We start from the raw sequence: 14,066 nt of genomic DNA on the forward strand, positions 1-14,066 counted from the left end.
TTCCATAAATGAGGAGGGTCGTTATGAAGTTGGGTTAATGTGGATGGATGGCCATCCGCCACTACCAAATAATTTTCACTCTGCAAAACGACGACTAGATAATCTCATGAAAAAATTGAAAAACGATGGATGTTATGATGATTATGATGCGGTGTTCAAAGAATGGCTTCAAGAAAAGATTATAGAAAAAGTTTCTATTATAAAATATGATACTGGTAGTTATTTTTTGCCACATCGTCATGTATTGAAATTGAACAGCTCGTCAACAAAATTACGTCCTGTTTTTGATGACTCTGTCAAAGAAAAAAATCATCCTTCTTTAAATCACTGTCTCGAAAAAGGAGTGAATTTGACTGAATTGATTTCTTCTATATTGCTCGGTTTCAGACTTGAAAAGATTGGTGTGATTACTGATATCCGAAAGGCTTTTTTACAAATTAGTCTAAAGAACGAGGACCGAAATTTTCTGAAATTTTTATGGTTCGATGAAGAGGGTAATTTGCAGATATATCGACATAACAGAGTAGTGTTTGGATTGTCTTGTAATCCCTTCATGCTTGCTGCAGTTATTCATTTTCATCTCGATTCATTCCTCAAACATCCGGTAGAAAATTTCCGAATATCCAATATCTCAAAACTAAAGAGCAGTTTTTATGTTGTTAACTGCGTAACAAGTGTGAGCAGTGAGGAAGAATTACATCATTTCATTTCAGATTCTACTCAAGTTATGTCAATTGGTAAATTTGATCTGCGCGACTAGGAATTCTCTCTTACAGTCCATTCCGATTCTGAATTTTTGGGAGATGATGTATCACCTGTATTAGGATTGCTATGGAATAGGAGAAGTGATGAGATAAATTTAGAATTTTTAAAAGATTTTAATGCGGAGATAATAACTAAAAGAGTTATTTTATCAACTGCTCATAAGGTTTTTGATCCCATTGGATTTATTTGTCCAGTGCATATATGTTCTCGTAATTTGCTACAAAAATCTGGATTTTAAAAATTGGTTGGGATGCAGTGGTTCCTGAAGATATTAAAGAACAATTCTTCTATTGGGTAGAGGAATTACCTTTTTTAAGAAAAATGAAAATACCTCGATGGATATCTATATCTGCTGCTAGTAGGAAAAGCTTGCGACGCAAGTAAAGAGGCATATGCCTCTGTTATTTTTCTCAGAACTGAATCATCACACGATGTTAATTTACAGTTGGTTCAAGCCAAAAACAGAGTAGCACCAATAAAAGATATAACGATTCCCAAACTTGAGTTGTTGGGTGCCACCATTGGTGTTAGATTGTTGAATTCTGTTTTGGATTCTATGGTTGATAAAATGAATCTAGAGATATTATGCTGGACAGACTCAACTACTGTTCTTGCTTGGATTCGTCGAGAAGATATCTGGAAGCCATTCGTCTGGAATAGAATTCAAGAAATCCGGAAATCTACTTCAAAATCATTCTGGTTTCATGTACCTGGTCACATGAATCCAGCTGATCTTCCATCGAGAGGTTGTTTGTTAAATCAACTATTATTGCTGAAATGATGGGAGGGTCCAGCCTGGTTGACAAATAGAAATGATTGGCCAGAGCAAAATTTTGAATTAAACGAAGAGGAGATTGTCCGAGAAAGAAAGATATCAGCAAATATATTGTTGAATATATCAACAGATTTTTCTATGTTCTATAGGTATTTTTCCAAATACCAACAAAATCTGAATATGATGGGTTGGATTTTCAGGTTTGTTCATAATAGTCGAAATCCAACTCGGAAAAGATCAGGACATCTTTCTGCCGAGGAATTAAATAATGCTGAAGTGCATTTGATAATTCAGAGTGAATCTTTTAATGGGGTCGAAAAAGGAAAGATTCAAAGTCTGGCCACTTTTTTGGATGAAAAAGGTGTTATCAGAATAAAAACTAAAATCATTGAACGTGATGATTCATATGATTTTCTTTATCCTATTTTACCACCTTCAAGACATTTAGTGACTGAGAATATTATTCTTCATTTCCACCAACAGAGCTGCCATGCAGGAGTACAAGTTGTACTTTGTAAAATCAGAGAATATTTTTGGATTCCTAGCGAAAGAAGAGTTGTGAAAAAAGTATTGAATAAATGTATGTAGTGTAGGAGATTTAATGTACATCCTTTCAATGTTTCGAGTACAGCACTACCTATTGATCGAGTGAAAGATGCTGCTATTTTTGAAGTTGTTGGGATAGATTTAGCTGGTCCTCTTTTCTTTCGATCTAAAGAGAAAGTTTGGATTTGTCTTTTCACATGTGCAGTATACAGAGCAGTACATTTAGAGATCGTTACCTCATTGTCAACTGAAATTTTCATACTCGCTTTGAGACGATTTATAGCACGAAAGGGGCGACCATCTACCATTTATACTGATAATGGAAGAAATTTTGTAGGCACTGAAAATTATTTGGAAAAATTGGATTGGAATAAGATATCAGAAATAAGTGCGGTACAGAGAATTAAATTTAAATTCAATTCACCAGCGGCAGCATGGTGGGGTGGTTGGTGGGAGCGCCTCATTAGACTTGTGAAAGAGTTATTGAGAAAACAATTGGAAAGAGCAAGTTTGACTTATGAAGAACTTTTTTCAGTTGTATGCGAGTGTGAAGCAGTGATGAACGTAAGACCTTTGACTTACCTTCCAGAGAATAATTATGATCTGCTGCCATTAACAGCGTCGATATTCATGCAGGATATCAAAGAAACTGGAACTGATTTGGACAAAATAAATGCTGATTCTACAAGAAGACACTGGAAATATTTGCAGAAGTTGAGAGAAATATTGAGGAGGAGATTCAGAAACGAATATCTGAGCCAGCTAATATTATTCAATAATAGAAAACAAATTCGAGAAGTGAAAGTAGGTGATTTAGTTCTCATTGAAAACGAAGATTTGAAGAGACTCGATTGGCCTTTGGGTATTATTGAGGAGTTATTAGTAGGGAAGGATGGCACGATTAGACTAGTGAGATTAAGAACTTCGAATGGACACTTGATGCGACCAATTCAACGATTGTATCCTTTAGAGTTGGATATTCAAGAAGATGAGCTTTTGAAACTTGAATTCAGAAGTGACAGAAAAGAAGGGGAAAGAGAAAAGAAAGTTCAGACGAGAGTTGAACCTACAGAAACCCCAACAGACTGACCTATTGATATTTTCAAATTAGAGTTTTGAGTCTTGTTCCATTTTGACTCAAAAGGTGGGAGTGTATTGAAAATCGTCGAGATTTCATGAAATTTTGGAGTTTGGAGCACCCAGCATACGCTGTTTTGTGTTCTGATTTATAAAAATAAATGAAACATGATTTGTCAGATTTTGATATAAGAATTGTCAGATTGAAAGTTTTTGAGATTTTCTGCATTTTCGAAAAGTTATTAGAGTCTTTGTGAAGAGTTTATTCCATTTGTATCCTTTTCGATACGTATTCTTCACCGGGTAGGTGCTGTTTTACGAATTTTTATAATACCCTGAATCAGGAAGTTTATACTATAATTACAAAGTGACAAACAGCATTGTTTTAATGGCTGTTGTAGATCATAAATATTGCTTCAGTTATATAGCCATTGGGTGTAATGGAAGGGTTTCTGATGGAGGCGTATTTCGTAACTGTAGTTTGTACCAAGAATTAGAAAACGGTGTTCTACCAGAGGGTCATGTCCTAGTTGGCGACAATGCATTTCCCCTGAGAGCAGCTATACGGCACCACGGAGGCAGCTATAGCTACCTGCGTGACATCCGGGTCCAGAAAAATATACAAATATGAAAGTTATTTAATATATATATATATATATATATATATATATATATATATATATATATATATATATATAAATATATATATGTATATATATATATATATATATATATATATATATATATATATATATATATATATATAAATATATATATATGTATATATATATATATATATATATATATATATATATATATATATATATCACTCATGTGACTTTGAAAAATATGTCTGGTGCATGCCACCTTGATAAATATGTATGGTGCATATGACCTTGAAAAATATGTTTGGTGCATGGGTGGTATGTGTAAATCACAGATTACAGCCGGTTCTGGGCCTCCCCCCACCACTATGACGTATTAATTGCTTTTTTGTTGTTGTTTAGTAACATCAAGGCGATGTGACCTTGAAGTGTCTGGTGCATGGATCGTTCAGAATGTTTTTTTTCATATGAGATTTTGTGTGTGTGTAGTGACGTAATTACAATTGGTTGGTGTGTGGGAATGCACGGTACAGGGTTTACATTTTTCATTTATGTTCATGACCTTGAACATGGAATTCAACTTTGAGATTAGGGAACTAGATTGCATACATGGTAAAGTCAGGGTTCGATATTGTCCTTCATGTGTACTCTGTACCTGTTTGTACAGAATAAACACACGTCTGAATACCACGAAGATCCATCGACTGATGAGCAGTCCTTCTTCACTAGTTTGGACGGTACTCATCGTGACAGAGAACGTACACGTCTGCACTCCGTGAAGTTTCAACGACCACTGTTTGCTTGTATCGCCTTTTGTCAACACATCAAGTTGGAATTGGTGGTGGTGGTGGGGAGCGCCTGCCTGTGTTCGACGCATCGAGTTGGCTTCGACCTCGATCTACGTTACACCCTTAACGTACGTCACAAGGTAATAAGGATAAGGCGACTTTGAGGTAGTGTTTTGGGTTTGACTTTGAATGACTTTCATTCACACTTCATATTTTCACAGCTATTTCGAACAATGTTCAAAGTCGCATAACCTTGGGGGTTGACCTTGTGATTTCAGTCTGTCTCGGGTCACATTAACATCGAAATGACCTCTACATACGTCACATGATCATGTGCTTGTCTATGTACAAACATACGTCTGCATACTTCAAAGATCCTCCAAGTAATGAATGTTCCATCGGTGGTGACACGCAGGCAGCCGAGAACTGTGTTACTCCCCCCACCACTATGACGTATTAATTGCTTTTTTTTGTTGTTTAGTAACATCAAGGCGATGTGACCTTGAAGTGTCTGGTGCATGAATCATTCAAAATTTTTTCATATGAGATTGTGTGTGTGTGTGTGTTTGTGACATAATGACGTAATTACATTTGGTTGGTTTGTGTGTGTGTGTGAATGCACGGTATAGGGTTTCATCAAGTGCTTGTCCATGTACAAACATACGTCTGCATACTTCAAAAATCCACCAAGTAATGAATGTTCCATCGCTCATCCCTCGCTGTCAATGGCGACGCACAGGCGGCGAGAAATATGTAGCGCATCTGTCCTCTAAACGATAGCGTAACGACTTCTGTTAACGCGTCCACAGCTGAGAGCTAGGCTTAGCTGTGACGTCAGGCACGCCAAGTAGATATGTTATGCTTTATTACATATAAACCCCCCCATGCCCCTCCCGGGTTGTGTGCCCAGGTCGCAAGCTCCCTCCTTACGGAAATGCTTCCGCAGGTTTGGACCTGGCGACCCTTTCCTTCCACCCCCGTTTCTTAAGGAAACGGTCCTCAATCCAGCTGCTGGCACTTCAGCAAGATTGATATCTAACCTCTTTTGGTTGGAAACCAGCCTTTAGGTGCTTTTATTTCCCTATCTAACTTCTCGGTTTAAATTTTATTTGGCTCTTGTTTGTCGCGGTATTCCTAATTGAATTTTTGCATGGGGGCCCCCAAAGCTAACGGCGGCCAGAGTTGTAATAGTCGGGCTTTTCCCAGTGAAGCTGAGAAATGTGATTTTGAAATTGAATCGCGGTTTTCCTGTAAGAGAATATATGGTTAATACACTTAAGATTTTTATACTTGCCTGAGCCGCCTGACGGCGACTCGTGGGGGCGGTCTCTGATTTTGTCTTGTCGGCCTTGGATGTTTGTCCCTTTCTCGGAACCTGGGGTCACCCATATTCAACGCATCGTGTAGATCGCGAAACGCTGGATTTGAGTGCGATCTGATTCTATCGAACATGCTTTCTGCATGTTCTCTCATATACACGTCCACATACTGCGTGTCCAGTCCTAGATCTCTGTATATGAATCTGTTAGGGATGTAATACGGAGCATTTACGGCGGCCCTTACGCTCGTGTTCATAAATGCTTGGATCTTCTTTCTGTATGTCTGCGCGCACTGGCCCCAGGCAGTGCATGCATACAGAATTATCGGCATCAGGATCGTTCTGATCATCAGTAGCTTGACTTTCAGTGCCATGTTACTACTTCTTCCTATGATCGGCGCCAGGCGTCTTCTGGCCTGTTTGGCCATTCCAATTCTCTGTTGTACGTGTTCCTGGAATGTTAGCTTCTTGTCTAGGATGACCCCGAGATATGTTGCTTTGTTTGTCCACGGAATCTCTTGTCCGTTGAAGATGACGTTGCCTTCCGGTTGTACGAACCTGCGGGTGAACAGTATCGCCTGACTCTTGTCAGGGTTGATACTGATCTTCCACAGGTTAGCCCACTCCTCTAATCTGTCTGCCTGTTGTTGCAGGTATCTTGTTACGAGTGCTTGACTCCTAGATCTCGCCAGCAGGGCCGTGTCGTCCGCGTAGAGTGCCAACTTGTTAAAGTTGTTCTCTGGCTTGGGCACGTCTGCCGTGTATACGGAGTAGAGGTGTGGCGAAAGGACTGCACCTTGCGGGACTCCTGCCTCCAGTAGTCGAACTGTTGATAATTCGTCTCCTACTCTGCATCGGCATCGCCTGTCAGCTAGAAAAGACTGGATTAATCTTACCATTGGTTTGGAGTATCCGAAATCGCTCATCTTGGCTAGTAGCCCGTCGTGCCAAACTCTGTCGAACGCCTTGGAGACGTCTAGGAAGATAGCTCCGGTGTTGTGTCCTTTGCCAAGGTTGAAGCCTTCTGTCGCAAATTCCACTACCCTCAGGACTTGTAGCTCTGTTGAGTGCTCTGATCTAAAACCGAATTGTTCGTTGGGGAGGATCCCTAACTCTCTGGTTTGTTCTTCCAGTCTCTTCAGGATGACGCGTTCCGCCACTTTGCTTATGGATGGCAGTAAGCTTATTGGCCGGTGGTTCGCTGGAAACAGGTGGTTCTTCTTGGGCTTTGGTATGTGGATTACCGTTGCCTCTTTGAACTGGTACGGGAAGTGTTGCAGTCTGAGTATAGCATTTATGATGTTGGTTATGGCTGCTATACCCTTTCGCGGCAGCACTTTCAGTGCTCTATTTGTTATGTTGTCTGGGCCTGGTGCTTTCCGAGTGATAAGGTGCCTCAGAATGTCTTTCACTTCCTCAGGCGATGTCGGGGCCAGGGGTTGCGCATTATCTGTTCGTCGGTTGAGCCTCCGTACCGTTCTTTCCACCTGGTTTTCTATTTCCTCTACCTCGTCTGTGAACGGGACGTCATTCTCTTTGCACTGCCTTTCGAAGTTGTCCGCGAATGCTTCCGCCTTCTCCTGGTCAGTGTAGACTATTCCTTGCTCGCCGTGTATTGGTGGGCAGGGTTGTCGCGGTCCGTATTACATATAAATGGTCCTCCAAGAGTATTTCAACACATTCTCAACGTATAAGAGGACAAGCATTAGCTGGAAATATAGTTGCGCCATCTATGAACTGAGGTTGAAGACCGTGATCACCAAAGTGTGTAAAAGCATGGTGTTCACTTTCGTACGGTTGTGAAGGTCTTGAAGTAATTTGGAAGTAATATGCTTCTTTATTTGAACAAAATAACTGAATAAAAACTAGTCACTGTATTTAGAAGTTGAAGAGCTTGAAATGTGGAAATAATGTTACAATGGATTAAGTGTCAGTTTGAATAGTAGAGACTGCAAGTAGTTTTTTTTTTTGATAATTAGAAACCAATCATGATTATGACCACTTTAAAAATATATCCAGTATGAATACGCCAGAGAAAACTATAGTATACAGTACACAGTTATACAAGTGCTTCGGTTTTGCAAAATATTCAGTGAAAATCCCATAAAAAGTGTTACTTGAAGTATTCAATTCAATTGCTCGATTTTTCTAGTATTTCGCAACTTTGCGATTCCTGAATTATAATACCTACGCAAAAATTGTATTAAATTCTGTACCTGAGAGGTAAACTGTTGTAACTACAAAATTTTCGATTTTGGGGTTATTGATGTAACTACATTATCGAGGTGTATAGTGTTGAGTGGATAGTTGCCGATATCTGCACAGCTAATGAATGGCGTCATAGCCAATGTGAATTTAATGTATCTGTCATGATATGATAGAGGTAAACTCAAGTAACTTGAGTTGCAACTGCTCTCTTGTAAAATTTGCAAAATGTTAGTTACGACAGTTTACCTCTGAGGTACAGAATTTATGAAAAAAAAAATCGAATCGTTTCATTTTTCAAAAGAGTGATAGGTGGCGCCATCTTTCCGTTAGTAGAAAACCCAATATCAAATATGATTTTTGAGAATCCCAGGAAGTATGCAACACATCACATCACTAATGGTATCAAATATCACTTGAAAATTACCTTAACAAACGAGCTTCCATTGAATTATCCGTGCATGGATGCAGAGACACAAATGAATGTCTAAGAAGTAAAAAAAACACCAGTTGAAAATATATTTGGTCAGGAAATACTCAACACATCATCAACTGAAAATTTATTTATACATATATGTATGCATTGCGAGCACGTACAATTATGCACCTACCATTTATTACAACAAAATAATATATTAATCACTTTCAGATTCAAAACTTTCACCAATGTTCATAATAATAGTTGTAGTGTAATATCCATATCAAAAAGAAGCTTTTTTCGTTCATACCATTTTTCTATGAGTGATTCAGTGTGTTTCACACATTTTGCCCAGGTTTCAGCGTTGGACTTCTCTAACGCTTCATTCCACATACTTAATACTTTTTCATCACTGTATCCAACTTTACCAATATATTTGTTATAGTAGGTTTTGCAATCAGCCAAAATTATTTCAATAGCATTAAAATCTGGGTGGTAAGGTGATAATCTTAATACTTCATGTCCATGTTCTCGTACCAGTTCATCTATAATATATAATAATAATAAACGTCTTTATTGTATTAAATGACATTTGATATACAAATGAAATGAAAGTGTTGACGAAGTCTAGCTCAGAGCTATTCTACTCAACCAACAAGGGTTTGAACCCCGATTTGAAAAAGAAAGTTCACAAGTTAGGTAAAAGATAATTTTAGTAAATGGCTGTACTTAGTAGATAAGAAAAATAATTGAGTGGCATAGTAAACATAAATAAGTTATACACCATCTCATATACATTATTGAAAACTTACTAGCCTGAATAATTGCAGTCAATTGCAGTTATCAGAATTTGCTATATTACATCATTGTGTGAGTAATAAATAGTTCTTAAATTTATATTTGAATTTATTTATGTTATATAACTTGAATTGGTCAGGAAGATTGTACATTCGAATGGAGTTGAAAATAAAAGATCGTTGAAATATCGCAGTTTTGTGCTGGGGCATGGTCAGGGCAGATCTGTTTGTGACATTTCTTGAATGTATTCTAGAACGCGGAATGAATTTATGCAATAGAGCTGGTAGGTTGGACTTGTTTAGGAGTCCATGTGTGAATGAAACCAAGTGGAGTTACCGTCTATTCTCCATGTTCAGCCAGTTGCACTCTTTGAGTTTATGGGAGACGGAGTCACATTTTCGTATTCCATAAATTAGTCTGCAATAACTATTCTGCACTTTTTGTATCCGATTACTATCATCTTTTGTTAAACAGGGACCAGGATATATATATTTTCCTTTCGGTTCATCTTAGCCAATTGCAATAATTCTGGTTTTGGTAATTTTTTCATCGAAATCAATGTTGTTTTTGTGTAACCAACTAACATTTTCCGATTTTCTTGAAGAACTGGTAGGCTGTTTATTCAAAATTTCACTGTGGTATAGTGCATTGTCCATTATAATTAAAGATGGTTCTTCCAAACTGGGAAGTAATTGTGAAGTAATCCACTTGGTGAACATTATACTATTCATTTCTCCATGGTAATATAAGGTCAAAGATTTTGAACAGAACAATAAACTGGCTTCTGGAATAAACCCTTTCACAGAACCAGCAGGCACAACAATAAATCGTTTACCATCATATCCTTCGGGTTTGCGTACACTTTTTACATTATTATCCTGCCAAAACTTTCTTTTATTTCCTCTTCTTCGGTTTTCCCGGTATTTGCGTAAAAAAATGCTCGTGAAACGATATTAGGTCTTTCAATCAAAGCTCTTCGATTATCATCTTTTTCAAATTTAAATCCCAGCTCTTTCAGTAAAACATTTGAAGATGATTTGCACATAGAAACAATTTCCTTATTTTTCAGCTCATCGTTCAAAGATCGAAGGGTAAGATTTTTTTTTCTGTAAGAAAATATTCAAATTAATATAGGTACATTTCAAAATTCATTGAATAGGAGAATTGATATTATAACTACACTTCAAATACGAGATACAAGTGAACCTTCAAATGTAAAAGAAAAATATATTTGACAATAAAGTTTGACTAGTTAACTAATTATCATACATCCAAGGCCTTTCCTGATACAGTTGTGGCTGATAAAAATGGGGGGGGAGGTTATATTTGTTTAGAATTTTTTCTCACTAGTCAGTGTCGTGTCTAAGTCATTTGCATCGAATAAAATCTGCTTTCTTTTTGAGAGTATGCTGCACCGATACACTTAATTTCATTGGTTAAAAATGACATTTGTCAAAATTTAACCTATGGTATAGCTTGAATTAGAAGTCCCGCTGCAACACACTCAAACAGAAAACACGTGAAATAACATTTTTATCATATAGACATCTGAACAGTCAATTTGTACTGTCTTTCCTTAACCATGTATTAAGAAGGTGTACTCACTGTCTTTATACATATCGTACAGAGTATATCGTACTTCCATTTCCTGCCCTTCAGGTAAATCAGATGTTTTCTTTTTGATGTCTACTTTTTCCTGGAGTTGATGGAATGGGTTTGTGTTTATTTCTTTGTTTGATGTTGAACACCGTTTTTTTAAGATATTTTAAATGCATCTGCAACTCTCTAAAATACAGTTAAGAAAAGTTATGACATTTCTTTTATCATTTTAATGGTTACCTCTTGAACAGATGAAAATGGTAACAAAGGTCCTCCAAGCGCCCTCTCCCTTTCAAAATATTCGCACAAGTTCAACACAAATTGTTGTGTTTGTGAATTGAGAATACTTCCAGGCATAATCTAAAAAGGAGTATAAATATATTGTACATGTTTGGCATGACTTCATATATTCAATTAATGTTATTTCTCTCATTATTGTTTCCACACTCCCAATTACTCTTGTATAATATCCCGGTAATGCGGAATTATAGCCACAAATATCAATTGTGAGGTTTGAAATATTAAAATTAAAGAACCTATATGAATAAAACACATTGTATTGTACTTACTTTGAAAGTAATGATGATGCATTTAGCTTTGAAAAAAACTATTTTTGTAATATATTTGACTGTAAAATACTGTAAAACTGACGAAAACAATACCCAATAACATAAAACAACGATACTGTCAACTGTCAATATCATGTCTGACAAATGTAGCTAAATTGTAAAACACTGTCGGCTGTCTGGTTATCTCTTTCCACTGTTATGAGTATTAATGGATCATCACTATAACATTTATATATATATATATATATATATATATATATATATATATATATATATATATATATATATATATATATATATATATATATATATCTTCTTCAGGAAGTGTCACGAAACAATAGTTATTTAACACCCACAACACCGTTTCCAGTGGACCTACTGGTCAAAAAAAAAAACAACAGCCCTTTTCAGAGCTACATTATTCATACAAACAGTAGTAGATTATGTGACAAAGGACTGCTTTGACTAAAAAAGTCGTGGTTGGGAATTTGTTAGTCATTGAATATCTGTGCATATGATGAGTACTTCTTTAACTGAAAGTTGAAGTTGAAAATTTGTCATCATTGAATATACATGCATATACTGGCGTCCGAAATTATCCTCAGTAAACCAGAACGTTATATCTGCGAATAATCCTGGCGTCCTGGGACCTGAATTTTGTAAAACCAGAACAAACCTGATATGATCTGTGTTGAAGAATATAAAAATTAAAATGCTTTGATCTGTTATATAGCAAAAATTATAAGAAATGCTAAAAAATATTGGAAATCATTTTTCAAAGGACTGATAGGTGGCGCCATCTTTTGTCACGCCTTTTATTTCTCATTGACTAATTAAGTCAATTTGTAAACGATTTCTCGTTGTTCCACAATTTGGCATGAGGGTGACAACTATGGATTAGAGAGAGCATAGTTCCCAGGATAGGCCGCTAGCTTTTAAACAGTGAGGAAAGGCGTGGGTAAGATGGAGAGTAGAGCGCCACCCGCTTTATCATCCCTGGAGCTTATATAGCATACTAAACAGAAACGGGAAATTTATTCCAACTGGTAACCGATTGAATCAAACTCAGATCCAGGTAAAATATCTATAATTCCTTTCCCTAACATCCACACCTTTCTCAGTTGGTTCCAAACTTGTTAACAAATCCCTTGATTCATCTGTCAGTTTATAAATTGTATCAACTGTTATTATAAAGACTCCCCCTACAATATTGGCAGGAAGCCTTAACCTCCTGAGGCCACAAAGTGTCAAATGTGAGAAGGTTTTACTTTTCTAACAGACTTCCTAATTTCTGACGTCACAAGTAGGCGGAGCTTAGCGAACTTTTCCAAACATATCGATTTTACATCTTAAAACGCCATAATAAATTATTTATATACACTCTACAGAAACAAGTTTAGATAGGCAACTGTATACTTGTAGATACAAAATACTAATGCTCCACAGGTCCGTAGCGGATGTTACCCGAACTACATAAAGAAAACTGTAATCCCGAGTATTTGAGGGCGGGCTTTTTAAAAGTTCGCTCCAATTTGAATAGTAAAATGTTAAATGTATGCACATAAAGTCAACATCATATGAAAGTTCCCTCTCATAATAGATGTAATTGAAATTTTACTTATGAATTGTTTGTATTTAAAAAAAACAGCTTTTAATAACATTTTTGAAAATTTATAAATATAACAGGTTTCGAATAGAAATTAAGTGGGGTTAATTTTCAAATATGTTAAGCAAAAACCACCTGAAATAAAATTTCGTTTACATTTATAATTGAAGAAAATTTTCAAATGGTGCAGCCTTTATAGCTGTCAGTATCTCGCTCAATATATTGGTCTCACGAGCTTCTAATGTTTGCACTTGTAAATAATATAAAAATTGATTGAATGAATATTTATTGAATCGGAATAATCCTAATATACATACAATTTAAAAAATAATACAAATGAAGACATTAGTAATATATCTACATATATGTCAATAGATAACTTATAAAGACATCATCAATATATAAATACGTCCGTAAACCTAATGTAAATTACAAGACTAGTTTTAAATTCTTTGTTTGCACATCTTTTATGTGATTAGGTAATCCATTGTATCCTTTCAAGCCCTTATATAATAATGATTTCATTTTTTCTCACCTCTTGGAAGAGCAACAGATTTGCATAAAGGGGAAGATGGTCTAGTAATTTCATCTTGTAACTCCTGAAAACTTAAAGTTGATGGTCCTGAGTATATAAGTTCTTCATTTGTTGAGGAATAATCTGAAGAAATTCCATTGAAATATTAAATAATGTCTAATGCAAAAAAAATAATACATTAACTGTATTAAATTCTGAATAAACATCTTCATTCTTCTGGTTGAATATATAAACGGTACAACCAATGAGAGAATATAGATATTGAAAATATTATAGATATACACAATATGGTACAAAATGAGGTATATTATATTTTTACCTGGGTCAATTCCTACTGGCTCGCTTGCACTCAATTCCTGATGATCTGGTTTTCCTTGGAAACCTTCAACAAGATTGTAGGTAAGTGATAATAATAATAATAATATTATCAAATGTGAAGTAAAAATAAAAAAAGTTTATTAA

At 36.1% G+C, this 14,066-nt stretch overlaps 1 long non-coding RNA gene across 1 annotated transcript; it reads right to left on the minus strand.

Annotated features, from left to right (window-relative positions):
• Nucleotides 1-8,624: 8,624 nt before the first annotated feature.
• LOC141480590 (uncharacterized) lies at nucleotides 8,625-11,682 on the minus strand. Its single transcript, XR_012464443.1, has 5 exons — nucleotides 11,464-11,682; nucleotides 11,135-11,254; nucleotides 10,901-11,080; nucleotides 9,632-10,401; nucleotides 8,625-9,042 (listed from the first exon to the last, which is right to left on the minus strand). It is a non-coding gene; the product is annotated as an uncharacterized lncRNA (long non-coding RNA).
• Between the last annotated feature and the right edge of the window lie 2,384 nt (nucleotides 11,683-14,066).

Source organism: Leptinotarsa decemlineata, unplaced genomic scaffold (genome assembly GCF_025532065.1).
Source record: "Leptinotarsa decemlineata unplaced genomic scaffold, Ldec_3_MD MMD2_P_RNA_scaffold_9, whole genome shotgun sequence".
Taxonomy (NCBI): Eukaryota; Metazoa; Arthropoda; class Insecta; order Coleoptera; family Chrysomelidae; genus Leptinotarsa; species Leptinotarsa decemlineata.